We start from the raw sequence: 6251 nt of genomic DNA on the forward strand, positions 1-6251 counted from the left end.
TTTAACTTTGTTGTTCTCTTGTTTCTGTTCTCTCTTAAATCTGTGTATGTGTTGATACCGGTTGGATGAATGCATGCATTGTCTTTGTTTGAGAATCCAAGGTTTTTGTGCTCGGTTGAGGCTTTAACTAGAAGCAAGAACAATCAGTCTCGAATCTGTGCAATAAGGGGAATCAAAACTGATAAATCGAACTAAGAGGTTTCTGAAATCTGTTTATTGGTTTTCTTTCCAATCTTTGGCGGTTGTTAAAGGATTATTCTGGTTTTTGATTTGAGAATTGAAACTAAACAAATGGTTTATTGAGAAGGCAATGAAAACTGGGATAGAAGGTTGGTTTGCAATTGATTGCATCTTGATTTCTTGTGTTCTTGCTTGTTTAGTTTTCTGTTTTTTATCAAAAACTTCCCCCCCCGTTTAGCCTTGTTTTGACAGATACGCTTGAGGTTCGTTTGGAGACGACTTAGGGTTGCACCCTTGTTGCAAATCAAAATTCTTATTCATCTAATCTATTGGTGTTCGACAGCCCCGATCATGCACGCGCAGGGGAGGCGCGGAGAAGAAGAGAAAAAAAAAGAAAAGAAAAGAAAGGAAAATTTGGAAAAAAAATAGAAATAAATTTCAGAAAATTCTAGAAATTATTTTGGGGCTTGAGGAGCGTGTCGGAAGCTCGAAAATGGGATTTTGGGCATAAGTGGCAGCTCGGGAGCCAACGCCGGTGTGGGCGTCTAATCGATTTTCTCCTTCAAATTAGTTGAGGTAAATTAATTTAATTGTTTTCCAGTTATTTTCATTATGTGAGATAATGAATTGTGTTGTATTGTTGGATTAAACCCTGGGTCGGGGTTGTTTGGAAATTATTGGCGACTGGTGTATGCCGTGGTTAGTGTTGTTTGGAGATAGTGTTGATGCGTGATTTTGCGGTGTAAGCAAAAACGAAGGCGTTGATTAATGCTTGATATAGTGGGGTTTTGCCTGTTTGCCTCTAGGTTCGACCGGGAAGGCGATGAGCCTAGAAGAGCTCGGAGTTCGGGTTGGCGTTCTCGCCCGAGGTAGAGTTGAGGCTTCGAGCCAAGTAAGGGATGGCCTCATGTGGAGGTGGCTTTGCAAGTCGGTAAATATGCTTGATAATGTTTTTATGTTGCATTGGCATGTAGTGGTTATATCTTGTGTGATGTAAGACCTAGTGGACCAATGGCCATATGGAGGACTAGTGTGGTGGGGGCTGATAGGTTGATGCCTCAAACCTTAGTGGGTTGTGAGGATGAGTGGACCTATCCTCATTTGCATGCATTGGCATACATAAACATGATTATATTCATATTTACATGCATTTCACCCTTATTGAGTCTTTATGACTCATGAGGTTTTACCTCATGTGTAGATGATGCAAGTCCAGATGCAAGCAGGGATGGTGCCAGGAGGCTGTTATGGAAATTAGCTTGTTGCCTGAGTTGTGTTGTTGTGTAATCTCCTGTAATTTTTTTATAAGTATTCATGTAATTGAATGCAAACGATATTGAGCACTAGATGTATTTAATTGTTGAAATCATCGTAGTGTGATATATGATTGTGAGATTGTTCGTGGTATATGGCTTAGTTGGAGAAGCCGAGTTCGGACCGAGTAAAGATCAACGAGGTATGTTCTCAGAGATCCCCAATACTTAGCGAAGTGTTTGTATGCTAGCTTTGTGCTTGGGTCACCTCTGGCTTGCTATGGGGCGAGCTGAAGAGAGGTGAAGCTCACTCGGGTTTCGGGTCTTGGTCCGTTGGATTTTTCTTGTTTGAGTTGGGACCGATTCCTGAGTGGAGCGAAGGGAAAGACGAAGCCTAGTTCCCACCTAGGGCATTTCCTGTTGAAACATAGTCCAACCCTTCAGTTGTGGTTTGTCGGGTGAGTAATCCGGTCGATTATTTACCGGTGGCGCCCGTAAGTGGGAGCGAGTCGTTACAATAGATGCCAGAGGTTAGGAAGTCTGACAAAAAAGAGTATGGTGCCTTTGCAGCCCATTCTGATTCTTGAAATTTTTGATTGTTGGGGAATAGATTTTATGGGCCCTTTTGTTAACTCACTTGGACATGAATACATCCTGCTTGCTGTAGATTATGTCTCCAAGTGGGTTGAGGCAATCCCAATAAGGACAAATGATCACAGGGTAGTAGTAAAATTTTTGAAGGAAAACATTTTCAGTAGGTTTGGAATGCCTCGTGCCATCATCAGTGATGGAGGTTCTCATTTTTGTAACAAGCCAGTGGCAGAATTAATGAAAAAGTATGGGGTAGTTCATAAAGTCTCAACGCCATACCACCCTCAGACAAATGGCCAAGCAGAATTAGCAAATAGGGAGATCAAGCGCATTTTAGAAAAAACTGTCAATTCCAACCGAAAGGATTGGTCTTTGAGCTTAATTGATGCTCTTTGGGCCTATAGGACTACACATAAAACCATATTGGGCATGTCTCCCTATCGACTGGTTTATGAAAAATGATGTCATCTGCCAGTAGAGGTTGAGCACAAAGCTTACTGGGCCATCAGGAAGATGAATAAAAGTTTATAAGAGGTGGGACTTAATAGAAAGTTGCAACTGAATGAGCTTGAGGAACTTAGAAACTAGGCATTTGAGAATGCCAAGTTTTCTAAGATGCACATGAAGAAATTGCATGACCAGCACATTAATAGGAAGAATTTTTGTATAGGTCAACATGTGCTACTCTACGATTCAAGGCTCCATCTGTTTCCTGGAAAACTCAAGTCAAGGTGGACTGGGCCCTTCAGAATTTGTTCCATCTCAGCTCATGGTGTATTTGATATTGAAAATCTTCAATCTGGTCAGATTCTCAAAGTGAATGGACAACGTCTGAAACCCTACTATGAATCTTCGAATGAATAGGAAGAGAGCATGGATCTTACGGATCCACCCATTGGGTAGTGGTTAGTTAATAAAAAAAATTAAAATAAAAAAAATTAAAAAAAAGAAAAAAAGAAAAGAGGAATTTAGTGTTTTGCTTTCATGAACTGTTTTCACTCTTTATTTTGATTTAAGTATTGAAGCAAGCTCACAGATTCACACATGCAATGAAGGCTACCAGTAATATCCAAGTAAGCAACTGGATCTTTGTGTTCAATTTCTTTGAAGATCTCCAGGTATTCCTTACATCCTCTTTCTTAAGAATTGTTTAAAACAAGATGGGGGTAAAGGTATGCTTGAACTGTTGTGATGATCCTTGCACATTTAATGACATTCTGTGTGGGTTTAAATTTTGTGTTTAGGTATTTGGAAGTGAGTAAAGAAAAAAACAAATTTACTATTATTCGAATTCTGTATCCGGATGAGCTTAGTCATTCGAATGTGTTGTAAACCATTCGAATGACCTGTGAGCTGTTAAAAAAGAAAGCAAGAAAGCATTCGAATAGTCTCTGTTGTATTCGAATATGTCCAAAATTCATTCAAATGAATCTGCTATTTCTTTAAAAATTGAAGCCAGCATTCGAATACTCTCAAATTCATTCGAATAATCTACCCTTCATCCGAATCCATTCCTAACATTCGAATACGGCTTCAATTGTTTAATTTTCCTTAAAAAATAATAATAATAATAAAATATATATATATAAAAATAAAAATAAAATAATGTTATTCGAATGAAGCTTTTTGCATTAGAATGATTGTTCTATTCAATGCCCTTTTTGGTGAGCGTTATGCCAGATTCATTTGAATGACCCTCATAGTCATTCGAATGACCGAGAAATCCATTCGAATGAAAGTACTGTTGCATTCGAATGAGTAGCTCAAATCCTTCGATAAGTTAAGTTACTGTTTAAAATTCATTCGAATGAATTTTTCCACATTTGAATGAGGCGTCTGGCCCTTTAAAAGCTTTCAGCGAACATTCATATTCTCTCTCTCTCATTCGAATCCCCTGCTACCCATTGTTCTAAGACCCGAGCTGTCATTCGAATCACCTGGTTTCCATTCGAATCTGCCTCTATCATTCGTATAACCCCAGAATCATTTGAATGATGCTCCTATTAACCTCACAACCGTCTTTGAAATTCGAATTGACACCCCCTCCCTTAAAGATCGAAACCCCTCCTCAATCGGTGCGATCATTCATTCATCCACCTGAACCCTCCCTATATATCTTGTTGCCCTGTTCTAATCACCCTCATTCATCATCCATTGCATCCATTCGAAGATCAAGCCGGTTACATACAAGGAAGAATAGTCCTCTAGCATTCGAATAGGGGGTTACTGCATTCGAATATTCTGGGAAGAAAACAGCCGAGAGGTAAGGGTTGTTACATTGTTTAAATTCGACTTCTATTGATTGGATGAAGGAGTGGTTGTGAAGAGGGAGTGAAGGAGATTGGTGTGAGAAAAAGAGGATTGGTTGGGAAGTTGAAAGAAGAAGAAAAGAGAGGAACCACATTGTGCCTACCAACTGTTCAAAAAAATCCCAAAACGAACTCCCTAGACCAAATAACCCTCAATTTGACATGTCTCCAAAGCAAAAATGCCCCAAGGCTGTAGGAGAAAGCTCTAGGGCCTCAAAGAGGCAGAAAGGAAAAGAACCCACTACCACCCCAACCATAGATTTGAATCCTCCATATTCCAATATCAGGTTCATTAGCCCCGCAGTTGAAAAGAATTATAGTGAGGGGTATGCTAAGAGGCTAGTGCTTTGTGAGGGGGGAATTATGCTGGAACGTTTTGAAGAGCCCCTGTGTGATTTGTTGTCATTGATTACTGCCAAAGGATGGCAAACACGGGTTAGGTTTCAACACAAGGCCATAGTTCCCTTAGTCAAAGAGTTTTACTCAAACATAACTAGTGATAGAGATGACTCGGGAAATAGGTGCTTAATTACTGAAGTAAGAAAGGTGAAAATAGAGTTGAAGCCCTCTGATATTGTTGAAACCATCCAAATCCCAAGAGAGGCGTCACCAAGGGACCTTGAGGAGGCAAGTGTGGACTTAGGAAAAGAAAACTTAGCTAGGTTGTTGACAGAGGCAGATGATGTTGTTTGGTTAAGTCCTACCCTCCCAAAGAAGAATTTGTCCCCTAAATGCATCATCTTACATAGACTTCTTTGTTCTCACTTCATGCCCCACGCATTCACTGGCAGTGTTTCGGTTAAGCAAGCCACATTCATGGGAAAGATGATCCTGGGAGTACACATAGACTTGGCCAAGCACATTTTTGATACCATAGACCTAGTGGCCAAGCATGCACATGGGGGTGGAGGAATACCCTTTGGGGGGTTGATTACCTACTTTGTACTAAGGCACGGGGTAAAAGAGAAGGCAACTTTTGAAGTCATCAAGCCAATGGATAGGATCAGCCCAGCAACTACATGAAGAAGCAGTGGGCAGTTGAAGAGGCTTGAAGCAACAACACCCGAGAAAGGAGAGGTATCAAGCAGGCAAGTTGAAGCACAAGAAGAACCATCTCAAGAACCGCCACTGCATGAGGACCAGGCACAGAGACAAGAGGAAGATCATACACTTAGAGGCTTGTATGAGTTAGTCAAGGAGATGCAAGAAAGGCAAGAGAGACATGAAGCCCAAGTGGAGCAATCACTGAAGAAGATCTAAGAGAGACAGGAGGCCATTTATGAGGATCTACATTGGAGGCAGAGAGTCATCTATTCAGGAATAATGACCATGAATGAACGTTACACTGTAATGGACAAGAGAGTAGGTCAGGTTCTGAGCACATCCATAGAGAAGCTTCCATAGAAGTCTTCAAAGGACAAGTTGGTCGATGTTGAGACTTGCATACAGAGGACCATTGACATTTGGCGAGATGAAGAGGGTGCACCTTCTACATCAGGGGCACATCCGCAACCTGAGCATGCAACACCTTCTCACCCTACCATTCCATCTTCTGCCTCTATTCCTCCTGCTGATCCCTTATCAAAGACTCCTTCTGGAAACTCCATTGAGGAGAACTCCACTTCTGATGATGCCACTGATGGCACTGAGTAGTCATAGGATTTGATGCTTCATACTTAACTTCTGTATCTATGAACTACAAAGATTAATCACATCTTCATTTTTTTTTAATAAAAATGATTTTGCTTACTCTATGCTTCAGATTATTGTGCTTGATGCTTTAGATTCACAACTGGTTATTTGCATGATAATCTTTTATTTGAAAACAGAACTGTATGAGATTTAGAACCAGGACCAGGACTACTTAGGGTGCTTTATTTCTGTTCATTTGTTTGGATGGAATATAAAACATGGTGAA

Source organism: Diospyros lotus, chromosome 15 (genome assembly GCF_014633365.1).
Source record: "Diospyros lotus cultivar Yz01 chromosome 15, ASM1463336v1, whole genome shotgun sequence".
Classification (NCBI taxonomy): Eukaryota; Viridiplantae; Streptophyta; class Magnoliopsida; order Ericales; family Ebenaceae; genus Diospyros; species Diospyros lotus.